The 19,716-nt window shown below is 39.1% G+C and overlaps 1 protein-coding gene across 2 annotated transcripts in view; it reads right to left on the bottom strand.

Moving 5' to 3' along the window:
* LOC131301827 (2-alkenal reductase (NADP(+)-dependent)-like) overlaps positions 1-19,716 on the bottom strand; it is an 86,949-nt gene that overhangs the window by 21,021 nt on the left and 46,212 nt on the right. The window lies entirely within an intron of this gene.

The raw sequence follows: 19,716 nt of genomic DNA, 5'->3' as shown, positions 1-19,716 counted from the left end.
AATGTAATCCAATCAAAATATTGCTGATGGTTGATTTATGACCTCATTTTTCTTACGTAAGATCTTCACGTCAAGTTTTGCAAAAATAAATGGGTTGATTCACTATAAATCTATATCTATATTATAAAACAGGACGGGTATCTTTCAGAATATTCTTTCTCAACGGTTCAGATTTATCTCTGTCCAAAATTTATCTACCTATACAAACAAATCCGACGGTCCAGATTTGTTTTCATCATTCCTTCTACAACATGGCAGTTTGGTAAATATCGGAAACTTCAAGACCACAAAAGGAGCTCATTTGAATTGAAATATCCTAATCAATCATGGTAATCTAATATTACAAAAATTTGAAGTTTGAAATATTGGAAAGGAACACAATCAAACCTTCAATTGATTCCAAACGGCAATCAAAGCTTATTTTATTCCCAAAATAGTTACAAAATAGTTAACAATTCAAATTTCAGGTTTTAGCTTGAGTAAAGATCTCTTGCTCCATGTTTCTATAGATGGTATAGAAAAACAGCAACCAAAGCTTATTATTTGATTCCTAATTACTAGCAATTCAAAGCTTAATTGATTCCTAAAATAAATCTAAATTGCTGAATTCCAGTTAGGTACGTAGGCTGTATCAATTAGGTAGGTTCCATAAAAGCTAATTCCTATGATTTTATACCTCTATACATAGAAACGAATTTTTTGGGTAAAACTATAGAACCAACAAAGTATTTCAAGTTTTCAACCCCCGACCTTTCTACCCCCGACGCCGACGCCGCTACTTCAAACCAGTTCAGGTTAGTGGGCTTCCGAGTCTATTCTTGTTCGTTTGTTTTTTTGAGTATCTTTGTTTCTCTCCGAAATTTTTAGTATCTTTGATTTTTTTGTCCCGCTTACAGAATGAATAATAAGAATGTTAATCCTAATATTGTCCGACGCAATCGAAAGCGGCCATTATCTGTATGCCACACCGATACTGAGATGTCCAAACAAGCACGCCATGTTAGGTCAAGGGTCCCACTCAACAAAAAGCTTATTCGTGAAGATACTAATATCCATCACCCAATACTTCTTTTTAATCAAGTCTTGCTTACCAGTTACCATGAAGTATTTTTTAATAATGATAATGTTAAATGATAGGGGTGCATACTCAAGTTCAACCGATGAGGTGTACGCTGGAGCATTGAGGGAGATAAATTTGAATGGCACAGCACCGCATGGTAAGATTTCTAACCGCACGGTTGGGTCAACTGATTATAAATCAAAGTCGTGATAGTTTTTAAAAACGCACGTGCATAGAAGAGATTCTCTTCTTCATCAAACAATATTACTTCTACTTTGATAAAGACCACCTCTACTGCTAATTAACAAGGATTGCAGCCAAAAATATTGTTCTGAGTTTTTTTAAATTGATTCAAGATCCGTTTGGAATAAGCAAAATCGCTTGGCTTACAATTTCCTTAACAATATAAATTTGAAATAAGCAAAATCGATTGGCAATTCAAATTCCTTTAGCTTGAGTAAAGATCTCTTGCTCCATGTTTCTATAGATGGTATAGAAAAACGGCAACCAAAGCTTATTATTTGATTCCTAATTACTAGCAATTCAAACTTTCTTTAAATCACTTAGACTTACAATTTCCTTATCGATTTGAGTTTTTTTAAATTGATTCAAGGACCTGTTGCAATTATTGATTTCCTGAAGCATTTTTATGATGGTATCGAGTAAAAGTCCTCGGCAGACATATAGCTAGAGAGATGCTTTTAGTTTATCCAAATTATGGTTTTGTTAGTTTACTTTGATTTTTATACTTTATTTTCAATTTCAGCTATAGTTCCTAATTATTAACTCTTTTTTACTTTATATGGTAGCAGAAAGGAGGTGATGATTGTGTTTTTTGAGGGAGCCCTCAAAGTTAGTGTTTTTATTGTGTTTCTGAACAAATTTTTTCTAAACAAAAGTCAAATGACTCACTACGCGCCCCGGTTGAAATTAGTGTTTTTACTTTAACGTTAGTGTTTTTGCACCAACGTTTAGATTCAATATGCACGTATCTAGAGATAGAAGGTGGTGGTGGAGGTCATACTGTTGGCTATCCTTTTCCGAATGACTCACATTCTATCTTCTTCTTCTTATATTGTTGGCTACCATTCTATTTTTTTATTGTTGGTAGCTGTTAAGTGCTACATCAATTGTTGTGGCTTCGAATTTTAGGGGGATGGCCCCCTCTATGTACTGAATTCATTAGTCTTTAGTGACATTGAATACATTTTGATCGACTTAGTTAATGTTTGTGATTGGAATAGCAGCTTCGAAACGGTTTTGATTCCTAAGTAATATTTTTTATTAAAAGTAGGTAATTTTATTGTTGATAGTGCTAGAAACTTTTATATTAGGTTAATGCCTCTTAATTAATAAGCGCTTTCAAGTACAGACTCATTTTGTTGAGAACGTGTTGCATCATGCCTTCAGGCAGGGGCACAATCTCTAGGGATTGGGAAATTGTTTGTTCTTTATTTGCTCATTCAAGTTAAATATGTCAATGAATATGCTTGGGTTATTATTTTCCACATAGTTGGATTTGTTGGGCAGTGATTGATATATTGCACGTGAGTTCAAAATTTATTTGTGTGTACTGATCGTTCGTGCCGTGTCTTCAGGCACGGGCATACACTAGTAATAGTCTATAATAAAAATCCGTTAGAATGTAAAATACGCACCTGTTGGGGCTCCTCCTCTGTAAATATGTATGTCTACATAGCACCAGGCTTGTTTACAGGCCACGTTTGGACTGCAGATGTGCGGTTAGAGTGTTCGCAACCGTCAGATGGTATTTTTAATGGTCAATTCACTATAAGTTTAACTTTTCCTCAAAAAAGTTTTTTTAAAGTTTGGACCGTTGGATGCAAAGATGAATGGCTGTGATTGAACTGCAGGGACTCTCTGTAGTTGGACCGCAGTCTACATACTCCTATCAGAATTTGTACATATGGATACATAATTAATGTGTGAGTGCCCAAATAATAAATTCTTCTATGGGAGCGGATCACAGGAACCAGACTATTGGGACCGGAGAAAAATGTACCAATAGTGCACAGATCGGTGTGGTGTGTGGTGTATGACCCGGGCTCACTTAAGATTTTACACAAATAATGTGAGGCGTTCAATAATTTTAAACTAATTTTTCTAGTGGTCTTGCAAAAAATCAGCCCCATCAGATAACCGTAATTTTTTGTTGGGTACTTCGAAATATTATAACTAACTATAAATTCTTAATCCATAGTTTCAGATCTTGTTCTCTTTAGTTTTTTGGCTGCTTTTACCTGTTTTGTTCTTAATTGAATTTTCTTTGCGTTCTTTAGTTTTGCACTAAATTTTTATGGATTATTCATTCATCTTAACGAGAGGAATCGAAAAAATATATATATTTTTTACTTTTACCTAAAGATTTTTGAAAATATCTGAGATAGAGACCAAAAAACTAGCTTTTGAAAATATTTGGGTGAAAAGTAAATTTTTTTTTGATGTTCGGATTCCTCTCGTCGAGAAGAATCAATTATCTACAAAAGTTTGATGTGAGACTAACAAACGCGAAAAAATTCGAATAAAAACACACACAAAAAACCCAAAAAATTGAGGAGAGCAAGGCCTCATTTCATGAGTTATAAATGAAGTTTTAAGAAAAGTTGGACATATCGAATCAAGCATTTACAAGTATTCGATTGAGCTCGTTTGATGCAATGCCATTTCAAAAATTATTTTAAAATTAATGAACAACTGGATCATTTGTATAAGACCTCAAAATGGGCTTCATACACCGATCTACGCATCATCAGTGCATTTGTGGTAGGTAGCCATGGAAATTGGAATTATGGGGATCCCTGAGGGGCTTCCGCTGCTTCAAATGGCCCATCAAAATGGTACTCCTACCTTCCACTGTAAATTATAATATTGCTATTAATAAGTCAACTACTCCCCTTCCTTTTCTTTTCTTTTGTCCCTCGTCCTATTTTAATCGGATTAAAAAAATAACTATAACTTTTAATTGATATTACTATTTATATGCAATATGAATCTTGTTTAATAGATCTCAATGAGCTCATTTAAACGATATTTTCAAAATCACCTAAAAGATTATAGATTGTAAAATATAATTAATTGAAAAGTGGCATAGACTCCCAAAATGGACTAAAGAATTGAGATGGGAGAGTAAGGCTCCGTTCGGCTAAATAAGCCAATTGGTTTTTTTTTTTTTTTTTGCCTTTATTCCATTTTTTTCATATTTGTTAGTTTCTCGTCAATTTTTTGGAGATTATTACATCGTCATGACGAGAAGAATCTAAAAAGTAAAGAATTATGATCGAAATCTAATTTTTTTTAATAAAGACGAAAAAATTGGCTTATTGGCTTATTTTTGTCTTTATTCAAAAAAATTAGGTTTCGATCGTAATTTTTACTTTTTAGATTCCTCTTGTCGTGACGATTCAATAATCTTCGTTCGGCTAAATAAGCCAGACTGGCTTATTTTTTTTGTCCTTATTCAATTTTTTTTTTTTGTATTTTTTAGTTTTTTTATCAATTTTTAGGGGATTATTACATCATCATGACAAGAGGAATCTAAAAAGTAAAAAATTACGATCGAAATCTAATTAATTAATAAGCCAATTTTTTTGTCTTTATTCCAAAAAAATTGAATTTCGATCATAATTTTTTACTTTTTAGATTCATCTCGTCATGACGATGCAATAATCTCCAAAAAAATTGATCAAAATTTAACAAATACGAAAAAATTTAAATAAAGACAAAAAATAAGTCAGTTGACTTATTCAGCCAAAACGGGCATAAATGGCAGGAGGCAACGGGACTCATCATTGGTTGTACGGAAGTTGATGGTTTATTTCATTTGAGTTGCAGAAAGTCTACAAACACATACAATCTGTGCACAGATTGTGCACAGATTTTGTTGTGCCCACCATGGGTCCCATAAAAATCATCCGAACCGTTCATTAAATGTAAAATATTTTTTCAAGGGTCCCCGTAAAAAATAATCTCAATCCGATACCTATAGATACTCGATCCAATCGTATAACTTTTCATTATCCGAAAATCTGAATGAAAAGTTAGATGGTTGGATGAAGCACATATAGGTATTGGATTGAGCTTATTTTTTACGGAGACCCTTGAAAAAATGTTTTACATTTAATGAACGGCTTGGATGATTTGTGTGGAATCCGTGGTGGGCCCCACAACAAAATTTGTGCACAATCGGTGCACAGAAATCTGTGTGGATAGCACAGCTCTTTGAGTTGATTTGTGTGTGTGTATTTTGTGTTTAATGCCTTCAAGCCCTTACTTTTTTGGAAATTGATTAGGTTATTTAAAAGTTGTTTGATGAAAACAGCTTTTGTTAAAAGCAATTGTGATTTAGTATTAGGTTAGGGAGGGTCTATGAGTTCTCAACTTGACAGTTCGGGTAGTGGGGGGGGGGGGGGGTGGGAGGGGGGGGAAGGCCTTTCAATTCTTGCACGAGTTTAGTGCTCTCCTTTTTTTTTTTTTTTATCATTTCTCCAAATTAAACCAATTCCACTTTTTATGCCCATTTATAGCTGAGTCACCATCTGAGCCATCTGTCCAATTGTCGAGAATATTTTCGCGTGAAAACAAATTACTAGAACAAAGTGAAGTAAGGCGAAATAAGAAAAATAAAATTTCTTGTGTGACATTCCTTGTGTGTGTTGCAAAGAATCTTGCAAGAAAATTACTCCGTAAAATATCTTTGTTTTGACAATATTTATTTTGCAGGAAAGTATTTTTTAGTGAAAAAAGTTATGAGATCTAGATCTCATAACTTTTTTGATAATTGAACGCTTTTTTTTATTTTTCAGTCTTTCTGGGCAACTCAACAGTGACTAATTAAAATGATCACAATTGTGCTCCCCTTTTTGTCTGGTCTACGGTAGCTTGGTGGTTGTGGCACTTAGCAATATTGGCCATTGGCTCTGGTCATCAAAGAGATGTCCTTCATTTCAAATAAAAGTAACCCTATACTAGTTTCTAGATAGGCTGAGTTAATTCTGGATCCAACCTGTACTGGGATATGTATACAATTTTTGGTTCAACACTATTATTCACTACAATCAAACATAGGGTTTTTTACCGTGGCGGACTCAAGAAATGAAGTCGGAGGTGCTGAACTATGAAAGAAATTTTGGAACAGTGATTTTTCAAGACTAATTATTAGTTTTTACAAAACTGTTTTGATAAATTGAAGAATTAATCTCGAGTGTTGCTATCTTATGATTTGACAACATGTAGATCATTACCGCCCGGTATCATTAACCATTATTTAGTGTGCTCTAAATGAAAAAAGTTGGGTGGGGCTGACCCGCACCACAATAGCTCCACGGACCAGAATTTGTTAATTCTTATAGCTATTGTGTTACTACGAAATAATGAAGTGTGGATTCGGGGGTGTTATAGTGCACTGCCGTGCGCTGTAGGGTGGCACACAACCGTCGATCTCATCAACTAACGGTTTAAATTAAAAACAAACTTTTCCAGGGAAGAGTCTTCCCTAGAAACTTTTGTTTTTAATCGATCTGAACCGTTGAAAACACTTTTGGAGGGCTACGATGCCGCACTTCACCGGCAGTGCACAGCATTGTTTCCGGATCCATGAAGTGCAAACTTTAGGCAAAGTTTATGGTTCAGAATTTTAAGTAGTTGACCAATAAAATGTTGTTCAAAACTCAAGCAACAATTAAGTGATATACATTAAATATAAAACTTAAGAAAATAAGCTATATAATGAGGCTTTTCGACAGTGGCAGACCCAGGAAACGAAGTCGGAGGAGGCCGAACGATGAAAGAAATTTTGGTTCGGTGATTTTTCAAGTCTAAATCCAGTCATTCAAGTTTTACAGAACGATTTTGATAAATTGGAGAATTAATCTCGAGTGTTGTTGCTATCATTTAATTCGACAACACGCAGATCATTACCGCACAAGATCATTAACTATAATTTAGTGTGCTCAAAATGAAAAATTGGGTGGGGCTGAGCCACACCACAATAGCTCAGCGGACCAGAATTTGTTAATTTAGTGTGTAAACTTTAGGCAAAGTTTATGAGAACTTTAAGTAGTTGACCAATAGAATGAGGCTAGGCCTAGAGAGAAATTTCTTCTGAATTCCCTAGTCTCGACGTGGATGGCCTGCTTTTATTCGGATTTGAGAGAAAAATAGTCAATGTGCACGTAAGCTGGCCTAAAAACCCCTTACCATTGAAAAAAAGAAGATATGTACCATATGAAGCACAACAAAAAATATTTCCAAAAAACAAAAACAAATTGCATTCAACAAAAGGAATTGGTTTTCAGCATTTAGACATTGATTATGGATGGTTGGGTTTGAAAGGTTAGAGTTGAGCCGGATTGAGGGTATTTCTGTTTTCATTTTTTATCTGAAGCACAAATTGCATTCAACAAAAGCCATCTCACAGTCTACTCTTTCCCTTTTCATATTTCCTTCTTTCCCTTTGCATAAATTGGAAAATAAAAAAGGTATTCCAGTCACATCAAATATTGCTTATCTCAATATTTTATCATATGGTCATATAAACCAGGGTTTTAAATTGTGTCCCATACTAGTCTGGTTGCATTATTTTCTATCAAATCTGGTCCCCTAGAGTTGTATCATTCCGCCTCAAATCCCGATCGGAAATGGACGATACCAGATTATTTTAAAATTTATTTTCTTTTCAAATAAATGTGTGTTTTAAGCTTAAATTCTTAATGTGGAAAAATAACACTAATGACAGATAAATTCCAAATGCTACCCAATGTTTCACTGTATAATTACGTACCGTACCAGTAAAGGAAATTAATTTTAACACTCCCATTTTTGTCTTTATTTAACTTGAATTGACTATATTGCCCTTCATGTGTGTAAAAGTGAATTTATAAAAGGTAATGCTTATGCCAACAACCTTGCCTTCAAATAAGGTTAAGACACCCAAGCGTAGAGCTAGGTCGTCGATAGCATAATAACCGGAAAGTCCGGGATCGTACCCATAGAGAATCGAAAATAGCTTAATCGGATTGTAGGTTTAATATGGTGGATTTCGGCGTTTTAGAAGGCCAACTTTGGTTTTGCTTTGAGAGTGAAAATACTAAGGAAAAAGATTAGAAATGTGTTTTATGAACTAAAAGAGGCAAGTCTAGGGATCGTCTTTCCCTTGACAAAGATCGTTACTGGTTCTTGATTATAACTCAAACGAGAGTCATGACCGCGTGCTCACGCTCAGAAGATTTAGCTTTAACGACTACGTTTATCAAAAGATGTGATTTAACGGAACTAAACTAACTTATTTTTGCTAATGAATCTAACACGTAGGAAGCCACGAGCCCTCGGTATATCGCTTGCCAAGACCACTTGACCAAACGGCATGCCAAGGAGTTAACACCTCTAGTTTAGACCAAAAATGGCTAGGTTGATCTAATTCTGAAAACCATAATTTTAAGCTCGAGGGTTTGAGAACCAACAACAACCTAAGTCTTTGAGAAAGATTAACCCAAGACTTAGCCAAACAACTACTCAACCATAGCTAAAGAACAAAGCAAAACATAGAAATAAGACATGTTACTTAACCATAGGAAACGGAAACAAACTTGATACTAAGGAGAATCTAAAGTGCAGCTACAACATTAATAAACGAGAAAACATAAAACTAGAAATTAAACTTACAAGTATTGAAACTTGAAACCAAGAACAACAATGGAGAAAAACTAGAGAGAAAACTAACCTAGAGCATAAAGTAGATAGATTTACTAAGGGGAGAGAGAGAGGTATATATACATCTCACCCTCTCTCTCCACAAAATATCCCAAAACTTTTCAAAAGTGGCAAGTATTCCATAAGTGGAAAGTCCAAAAAGCAGCAAAAATCTGTCGGTAAGCCTCTGGTATCGATACGCCAAAAGGTTGTATCGATACCAAGCAGCTAACCCTGCAATCTAAAGTTTCCCGTAACGAACTGGTATCGATACAACATAAAATTGTATATATACGCTGAAACTTTGCAATTTCCTTGTTCTCTCTGTTTCATTATGGTATCGATACACAAGTTTTTGTATCGATACCGATCAGGGTCCTCGCTCAGGCTTCCTTCCTTGGCCTCAGCTTCAACAAACAGCTCCCATTAACTTCCACAACATCTTATTTTCATTTCCTAAAGTTAAGTAAAGACTATATTTTAAACATTTCTTTTACCTTTTTTTTACTTTAATTTATTTAATGAAAATAAGAAAGTACCCCCATTTGAAAACATTGACATTACTAGAATTTCAAGATTTCAATTATATCAAAATGTCAACTCCCCAGTTTTAAAACAAAACAGAAAACTGCACATTTTTCTCTCAAGAAAATGGCCCAAAACATGATCTTGCTTTTTAAATAAAATCTTGCAAATTTGCAGTTACTCTTAGAAAAATTCAAGGATCAATTACCGCCATTTTTAGTTCTGCAAATCGATACTTTTTCGGAAAATCATTTTTTCCCATACTTAGATAGATTTTGAGGGGCTGACAGGGTCTTCGGGTACTTAGAAGCACTTGGGCCATCCATGGCATCAAAACACGCCTTATTTGCATGGTTTAACTGAAAACACTAAAAATACATCTTACGTGTGATATCGCATAAAAGCTAAATGAACGCAAGTTAAAATAAAATAAAAGGGGACTAATCGCACAAAATATCTACAATATTTGGTGCTCATCAGGTAACAAAGTAAATTCATATGAATAAGGACGAAAAAAAGAATGTGAATGGTAGAAAAGAGAGTGTGAAAATCACTATCCTACCGATACAAAATTCAGAACCTTTTCATCATCTCAACTATTAGAGACCTCTTTATAGTTAGGGTGAATTACTCTAAACCCTTCAGCTATGAATAGTTTTACTTAACCTCTCTAATGTTTGAAACTCAACACTTAACCCCTCAAGCATGTTCATCTGATTGCAAAACATTAGGATTTTGGACCAAATTCGTCATGCGAGCAAAGCATGACATGAAAAATAAGATGTTATGATGAAATTACCCTATTCTCTTCACCTAATATAATGGTAATTTCCAAAAATTAGCAGAGAATCAGGGGTGAACAAAAGAGTCTAACTTTTGTAGTAAGTTGTAGCCGACGACGGCGGGATTTGAGGTTAAATAGTTTTCATTGCAGTGTGGTGGCTTGATTTGGTTTTCAATGTAGTGGTTTAGGGAGGTTATGGGAGAATGTTAAGGTGAAAAGAATACGGTAGGCTGATGATTGTAGGGCAAGAGGCAAATTGTGATTTTTCGTTGACGCCATCTTTCACATCTCAGATTCGTATAGTTTTAGGGGGTTATGTGTTGAGTTCTAAACTTTTGGAATGTTAAATAAAAATAGGTCATAGTTAAGGGGGTATGGTATGATTTACCCATTTAATTAAATTACCACTCTAATTTCCGACACCATCCGCACGGACCGCACTGGCAAATTATACTTTTTTGGAGGGTGTGTATTTTTTTTTTTTTGAAAGAATTATATTTGTGTGAATATTTTTCAAAACTTTTTCACCTGTTTAAAAATTCAAAATTGACTTTTTTTACATGGTACTAAAATCTTCAAAAATTAGCCACCAGAATATAATTATTTTGAGAATCACACATTTTTGCAAAAAAATAAAATACCAAGAAAAGGAGCAGAAGGATTCCATTAACCCTTTATGTTTTCTCCGAAGGCTAATCCGCTTATTTGTTCTCTCTTAACTTAATTACATAAAGTCATCCAAGATTTTAGATCCAGAAAATTGAGAAATGCTAGGGACACATCAATGTGTCACACATCAACCACACCTCTCTCACATGCATGCGTGGGAATTTCACAATAAATAATGTTAGGAATTACTCCTATCTTGTAGTGTTGTGATCTAGGAAATGGCATTGAAGAGAGCAGAAATGAATACGTAATTTCAAATAATGGTTCAGCTACTCAACACGGTTTACTATGGTTGGGGATGTCGAAATTATTGTAGTAAACTTCGGGAAAGTCGGATAGGAATTCCATTATTCGGCTGCTGTTCAAGGAGTTACTCATATTGTATTTCTCAAGTGCTACAACATTGATGAGGAAAATCAGAATATAATTTATGAGAGATGGAATAATACACTTTCGAATTGGCTGAAAAATGGAGTTGTTTATGAGAGATATTGGCCACAAGCTTTTCTTAAGTTAAGGTACAAGGTATCAAGAAAAGTGAAAAATTGCGTACGATATCTATTATAAAGAATTGTTTTAAGGTCCATTACGGTGTAATGCACCTGCACAAGAAAACTTACACAAGAAACAAAAGTGCATTAGTGGGGACTTTGATGGAACTAATGTCGTCATGGTCGGCAACGTACTTATCGAAATTTGTCGATTTTGGAGCGAAACCGCGCGCTGTACCACACGTCCGAGAAGGAAAGAGACTTCAAGAAATTATTCAATGTTGTTAAATACAATATTTTGGGAGGTGCTGGGATGGACTGCCCTCGAGATATGGTCCTCTTTCTGCAGTTGATGGCGGCTCATCCAGAAGACACAAAAGAGGATGGAATTGAGAAACCAACAAACAGGCACAACAGTTAGAAGAGCAGAAAACCACAAAAATACCAGATTATTAATGTGCACCGAGCATATACTCAATCCCCAGTACAGAAAGAAGCAGTTCCAGTCACTCCAAACCCAGAGACACAAAAAAAGTTGGCAGGTGAGAAAAATAGACAGGATCGTTTGATATTGATGACCTCTGTTTGGGTGAGGTTGATACTTATGCTGCTTGAGTGGTTCTTATTCCAGAGATGCTGCTTTCCTTGCCTTTTGTAACCAATCTAATGTTAGTAATTGGTATTGCATTGTTAAATGTATTTTCTCTCATTTTACATAAACAACGAAATTCTGTTGAACCATCACTGTGCCTTTAGGACAGAGACAGAAAATTGATTTCTTCCAAAGGTTCGTTGACAACATAAAGTTCCTCGATGTGCAAAGGCAGCAGTTGTTTAACGGGCAGCAGTTGTTTAACGATATTGAGGCCATCCAGGAGTTGGGGGGAGACTGGAAGCAACAAATAAAAAGCCGAAAGAACCTCATGCGAATTGCTTACAAGAAAAAGAAGAGGTTTGGTGGGGTTTTCAGCCATTATGTGTTCTTACTAGCTTATAGGTGTCATGGGGGAGACTACTCTAACAAGGTAGTGTTCTAATCATACTATTAGAAGTTAGATGTAAATAAGTATTCTAATCTTGAGAAACTAAAGGGCACATTCCAATTGTACTGTCCCACACAGCAGCACTTAGCAAAACCTAAATAAGACTAAAGCGAATAAATTAACTGTTGTTTCCTTTGTTTCCATAAGGAACAATTCCATCATTTGGAAGGAACTGACACCCTGATAGTTTCCGTCTTGATTACTTATTGATGAGCTTGTAGTGCCTGATCCAGTATGGAAAATAAAACTCCCCGTGGGCGACATGGTTCTCCAAAATATCCACCTCCAATAAAAGGCTTTCCATATGCTTCAGGGTTGCCAAAATGCTATTGTTGGGCTTAGTTGATTAAGCCTTTGATGGACCTGGGTACGTACATGTATCGGGTGCATGTATCTTACTGTTGGATTCATCTATTTCTCATGTCAAGGATACAGGAACACATTTAAACTACCTAATATGTTTCTTTTGCGTTCTAGGGTAAAATGTCATGGAGCATTTTATAAATAGTTGATAGTTATATGCGTAATTCTACTGAAACCATAAATGTTTACTAGATAAATGTCCAACATAAATGATAGACATATGTTCCAAAACCCTACACAGTGTTAGCTGTCCAACACAAGTGCTTTATATATTAAAAGAGTTCATTTAACTTAGGCCCCAACAGAAAAAGAAGTGTATTTGCCCGAACTGTACAGAATCATTTGGTGCGGTTTTTAACTGTGTTTTTGGTTTTTGATTTTGAAATCCGGCTGTTCAATTCCAGTTTTTGTTTCATGAGAAAGCCGCACTGAAAATCGAACAGTAAAGATAATTATGCAAATACACTGTCTACAAGATGTTTGAGAGAAGGGAAGAGGAATATATTAGGAACTCAATTCTTGTATTCCACTTCCATAAAACCATGTGGTACATTGGGCATTTATAGGCTCTAATAGATAAGACTAAAATTAATAGGTGTTGGGCCGGGAGTGCCCCATGGATTTGGGTATATTACACAATGCTACTCCCTAAAAACAGATTTGCTGGTGTGATGCCGAGTGTCATAAAACATTTAATTGAAGTCCTTCCTAACACCAATTGGTTTTAGGAGAGATAGTGGAAAAGCAGTTCGACAAGTGGTTTCAGAGAGCCAGAAAGTCATGGGATCGAGTCGCGGGTGCGTCATCATGAGGGAGGGATTGTTGGGCCCGGAGTGCTCCCACGGATTTGATTACACAAAGCCACTCTTTGAGATTGCTCTAAGAACAGACTTGCGGGTGCGATGCCATAAAAGACCCTTCCTAACACCAATTGGTTTTAGAAGAGATGGTCCTAGGAATACATGAACTTCCAGATACATGAATGAACCTAGCACATAAAAAAACATTCTAGAAACTGTAGGACAATCAAAAGACACAAGTCAAGTTTATCTTTTCAGCAAATGAGGTGATGATTGATATCGAAGGCAATAGTGTGGATGTGGAAAATGGGGATTGGGAGGGTGAAACAGGCAAGAGGAGAGGGGGAAATGGTTTTGGCTTCCAAAACAGAGATTTTATTTTTTTCCAGACCTTAATTGGAAAAGTCAGTGTGATTATTAGTAGTAAATGGTAAACTTTTGAATTAGGGGGTAACTCCACAAAAAGGAACAATATTTTGGTTGGCTGCACTGCAGGGTTCCTCCCGCGGCTGAGAATTTCATTACTATTAAACTCTCAATACATTTCAGATGGAAGTTATAATAATAATAATTCCAACATGGAAGATATTTATTACTATATATGTATGTATATTATTAGGCTCGATCAACTTTTGTTAGAATTGTTCAATTGCTTTCTGAATTGAAGCAGACAGGGGCGGCGCTACAATTATAAGAGAGAGAGAGGGTATAGTACTGGAACCTCAAGAATGAGTACTAAAAATAACGAATACCCACTCCGCTATAATATTATACTACTAGTATTCTAGAATAATGTCGACATGGTTGTTGAAAATGAGATTCAGAGAAAATAAGAAGCAGCATTGGAGAAGTACGAAGAAAATGTTTTTAGATCCATGCATGTTTGACAATAGTAGTAATTTTCATTTTCATAAGAAACTTTGAGGATAGTGTTTCAGCTTAAGTTTGTTGCATCTTTGGAGTCGGAGTTACACTGGCTGGTATATGATTCTGTTTTGGTTTTAGTTTTGCCAGTAACTGAACCGAACCGAACCGAACCGAACCGAATCGTTGTGAAAACCCCTAAAAAATGAACGATGCAAATTACAGCTATAAATACATGATAGTCTACAATCACGGTAGCGAAAACCCTGCGATTTCCACCACCTGCGGACATAAGTTAACCTCACTGTAATAAGCGGAAGATACTTTGGAAATTAGAAGTGTTGGGATTCCACCCAAGTGGGGTGGTGTGTGCGAAGCATAGGATCACTCTCCACCTTATTTCCTTACGGGAATTAGGGTTTCCTTGTCTATATATATGCATGTATAGAGCGTAGGAAAGTTGTGACTGAAACTATGTGAGGGAGAGAGTGAGGTCGAGTGGGTGAGCCGGTGTGGCTCACCGGAGCGGTGGAGAGCCGGGTTGTGGCTCTCCCGTAGAGGTTTTTTCATATTGTATTATTGTGTAAATAATATTAAGAGAGTTTTTCCTCATATTGTTGTGTTGTTGAGTGACCCCGAATCCTAACAACTGGTATCAGAGCACAGGAGAGCAAAGGGGGTCACCGAAAAAATGTACGACCTCCATTGATGCACGGTTCGAGAAACTGGTCAGAATTGAAATCAATTTTGATCAGTGGATTTTGTGCGCCTCACAAAGACGATCGCCACGATATGTGGGTGGTCGAGTTTCGCCACCAGATGAAGGCTCGGGAACCATTTGATCGCAGCGGGTGGAGGCGGCGACGGGCGTAGAGGCTGTTTTGAAAAGCGTGAAGTCGTGGATAATCGAAGATGAGTTTTGAGCACTGGGTTGTGTTCACCTTGAGGAGACGATCAAGGATTGGGGTAGAACGTCACCGGAGGAGCTCGGAGGAGGTGGCAATGGCCGATCGAAGGTGGCGGTTCAAGGGTGGTTCCTACCAGGAGTCATCGGATGCGAAATTTGAGCGCGGGGTTGTGTTCGTCTCATCGAGACGAGCTTGGGAGTGGTCAAAAAATCACTGGGTGACGCCGAAGTGAGCCACACTCGCGGCCAGAAGCAGCGGCGCGTGGAGCGCGTCAGATCTACGCGTGCATGTGTGGTGCACGCGCGGACAGAAGGCTGGCACACGCCAGCACATGGAAGGCACACACTGGCACATGCCAGGCGTGTGCGGTCAACGCCAGTCAGCCGGTCAACGCCGACTGGGACGCCACGTGGCAGCCAAATCATCGCCTCGTGGCACTGCCACGTCAGCAAGTGGGGGTCCATTTGAGGTGCCACGTCAGCGGTCAACGATGACGTGGCAGTCCAGTCAGCTGTACAGTGCTGGTCAATGGGCCAGTCAACGGGCCGATTCAGAAGGTCCAGAGGGGTTTTTGGCCGGTTCGGGCCGGTTCAGGTCTGGTTCGAGCCGATTCCGAGATGGGTTCAATGTTCTGGACGCAACCGCGCACTCCGTTTTCAGTTTGGAGGCTCCAAGGCTGATGCGATTGCTTAGTGGAGCAAGAAAACGCGTGTTTGGAGGCGGTTTAGGTTGCGTGGAGGCTTGGCTTGTAAGCAATGATACATTGCATTCGAGCGGGTTTGCTCGTTTGGTAATGACACAGGCGCTTATGGCTTATTGCAGCAAGGACAATCGGTGGTGATCTGTTACGGAGCTAGTAGGCAAGGATACATTATATTCGAGCTGGTCTGCTCGTCTGATAACTGACACAGGCACTTACTGGAGTAATAGATCGATTCCGATGGAGATCCTGGATGTTGGGGAAAGCCTGGAATGGAATGGGAATGGACGAGTGACAGGGAGAAGACCCGGAGAGAGCTGATGGGAGTGCAGGGAGTTGACAGAAAATGGCAAAAAAGGACGATTGACGGAGTAGACTTGCAGGGATTGGAGGTTGATAGGGGCAAACATGCTCGGAGCTAGTGAGCAAGGATACACTCGGGTTGGTAGTGACACAGGTGCTCACTAGAGCAATGGTTTGCGGAGATGGTTGACAGTGATCGGAGGCAGTTTGGTTCAATCGGGATTGAAGACCTATCATTGGGAGTTATAGCTGTGATTCGGGCTGCATGAGGATGATGATGGGCAACTGATTCAGGTTTGTGGAGAGGACAGACAAATGGAGCTAATGTTTGGTACGGGACAAACAGCATGGGTTTTTTGTGACGGTGAACAAGAGAAGCAACAGTTGTAGTGACACACATGAAGAGCACTAGAGTACGAGAAGTCATGACCTGAGATGTACAGGAATGTCGGGTACCGAATCAGATTGTGTGTGGAATAGTCTGCAGACGGCGAGCAACTGGTTGTTGAGAGATGTTCACAAGAGCTCCGAACAGAGGAATGGAGATGGAGACTAGACGATGCATCGTTGGGATCTTTTCCTTTGTGGATTTTGTGATTGGATTCTCTCCATGGTGTGCGGCCGCATGAGAAGGAGAATTGGAGTCATGAATTGCATCCTGGTAAGGATGCGAGTGTGGGCACGCGCCTCGGAAATTCTATTTGTAAAATCGGGCGCGGCCCCTTTTGTTGGAAGAGCGCTGTGGGCACGCGCCCCCGGAAATTTTATTCGTAAAATTGGGCGCGGCCCTTTTTGCTTGGAAAAAGCGCGGCGAAACGCCTCGATTCGGAGTCGCCACTCGGGTTTTAGCGGTAGGAGCACCCAAGGAACCGAACTCGAAAAACGTTTTTGCCACGTTTGTTTGATTTTGAAAAGGCGTAGACCGGTCCGTCGTCACCTTCGATATCTGAGGTTCGGGAGCCATGTTACGAGAGGGGAAGGGTTTTATGGCACCCCTCTCGCCCGATCCGGAGATCGGTCTCTACTCAGGCACTTTTATAAAGCGTTTGCACTTTTCTCTCATTTAATCATTTTTCAGCCAGTTAGGGGCGGGGGAACAGTTAATGGGGACGAAAGCGGTAACAAATTGCAGTTTATGTGACAAAATGCTTATGAACGATTTGATTGCGATGCTAAGTATAGATTGAGAACAAGCACTGAGCATCCCGAGCAAACTGCAGTACGCTGTCACAAGGTGACGTGAGCAGATTCTACCAGCATGCACTGGTCGAGCCACTGCATGGTGATACAACCTGCGCACGCCACATATAAACTGGCGTACTCCACTTGTTGGATCTCTCAGTCTTTGTTTGCAACCCTCTGGGCTCTGGAAAAGGACCAGCGCACACCCAGGGCAAACCACGCAGTTTAATATAGCAGAATATACACAGTCACAGGCAAAACGAATGGCTTTAGGCCATGAAAGAAAGCAGAACACCCCAAAACAGTGTGGGACAAAAGATAGGCCTAGCTTTCGCTTCAGATGCAAGGGCCAGTCACTGGACCCAGAAGCCTACTGCCGTACGCCAGTATATGACTGTCGTACGCCACTTTGCCTTTGATTCCAGTGTTTGGCTTTGCATCATCTGGGTTTTGGAACATGACCAGAAGGATCCCAGAGGCCTTTACATGACAGAGATGAAAAAGATAGGATATTACCACTAAACAGTTCTAAATATGGAAAGCAGTAAACCGGTTATTAGCATGCTAAGGTGATCGACAGAAAGATAAAACAAAAGGAATGACGATCCATGATCCCCACGCCAGTTGTGCCCATACTTCCATTACTGGCGTACGGCATAGACATACTGGCGTGCGCCATGTTTTATCTGATACGATTGTCACATTTTTGCCATTTCAAGGCCAGGACTAGTATTGTTTACTAGCCTGGGCCCTGCTGGCTCCCCTCAGGGATCGAAAACAGAAAAGAACGTAAAGGTGGTATACCTTTTTGTATGGAGGTTTGGAGGAGATATTGAGCTTATGGGTTGAAGATGGAGGCTGAGAAGATGGCTGTATGTCAGCAGGGTGTATGGAGATGGGTTGTTCTACTTTCTCTTTTAATGGAGGAAGAGAAATAAAGAGCAAGAAGAGAGGTGAAGAAAGCTTTGTGCTTCTTAATGAGGCCAACCCTTTGTGAACTTGGTAACCCTTTGCAAGAGTGTGAGAGGGGAGTATATATAGAGGGGAAATGGACTGAGATCAGTTAAGGTCAGGCCTTGTTTGGCTGGTCTTAGGAACAAAAGAGGCCTTCCATGCATTAAATGCATGGGACTAGTTGATGGGGGGTGTAGGAGAGAGAGGGGACGCCCCTGCCGAAAGCAATCATCAGGGACACTGTGGCCGACATCAGGGTGGCACAAAAGTCCCGCCCAAGTGGCTGAATAAAGTTGATTTGACTGGGTTTGACTGGCGTGCGCCATTTCTTACTGGCGTGCGCCAGTATAAGCTGGACCACTGGTCGATGACTGACACGTGGCAGCTTACTGGCGTACGTCACCAAGACACTGGCGTATGCCAGTTGGGTTTTGCTGGGGCCGTTTGGCTCTGGTTTGAAAGGTTTGAAATGGGTTTTGGACGCTCAAGGCTTAAGCACACCCTTGTCCTTTATCTGTTTTCGACTATAATCATCATTGGGGAAATAAACGATCGACAAATAACGTTATCTGGACAGTCCAGAATGGGGTGTCTACAGAAGCCCCCCTTTGACGGCACTTGAAGCACCATTGACTGGAGACAAGTAACGTCAAAGGCTTTCTAGACACCCTCTTCAAGGCTATCCAGAATACGTAAATTTTTAAAGAACCTGTTTTATTTGAAGTTGGGGCGGACAGACCGCTGCTTTGTTGTCTTTGACGGATAGATCACACAATGCGGACTCTCCTGGGGAACAATCTTTTTTTGCAACAGCATCGACTCTGTTGGGGAAAAAGACTGTGGGACGGATAGATCGTCGTTGATTTGAAATTGGACGGGTGGACCATCGTTGATCTGAATTTGGACGAGTGGATTGTCGTTGATTTGAATTTGGACAGGTGGATCGTCGTTGATTTGAATTTGGACAGGTAGATCGTCGTTGATTTGGAATTGGACGGATGGATCGTCGTTTGAGGGGGTCAAGCTATCCTTGGCACGAATAGTTCCAACAATCACGGGTAGGTCGCGTCAGGGAGGTTAAATTCCATCTGTTGGGAATCAGAGCCAATCTCCTTATCAAGGACCATCCGAGACAGAGCAATAGGACTGCTGGAAAATGTGCTCTAAGCTGGACTGAAGTAGAGGTAGTCATTCAGAATGGACGGACCATCGTTGAACATGGATGATGGATCTTCGTTGAGGATGACTCGGGAACCATCGTTGATTTGAGACGGTGGGTCATCACTGAAGGACGACTCGTTGAACCATCGTTGATTTGAGACGGTGGGTCATCACTGAAGGACGACTCGTTCAACCATCGTTG

This window comes from Rhododendron vialii, chromosome 9a (genome assembly GCF_030253575.1).
Source record: "Rhododendron vialii isolate Sample 1 chromosome 9a, ASM3025357v1".
Taxonomy (NCBI): domain Eukaryota; kingdom Viridiplantae; phylum Streptophyta; class Magnoliopsida; order Ericales; family Ericaceae; genus Rhododendron; species Rhododendron vialii.
Note: the sequence above shows the minus strand (reverse complement) of the source record. Positions and strands in the feature narration are given on the sequence as shown.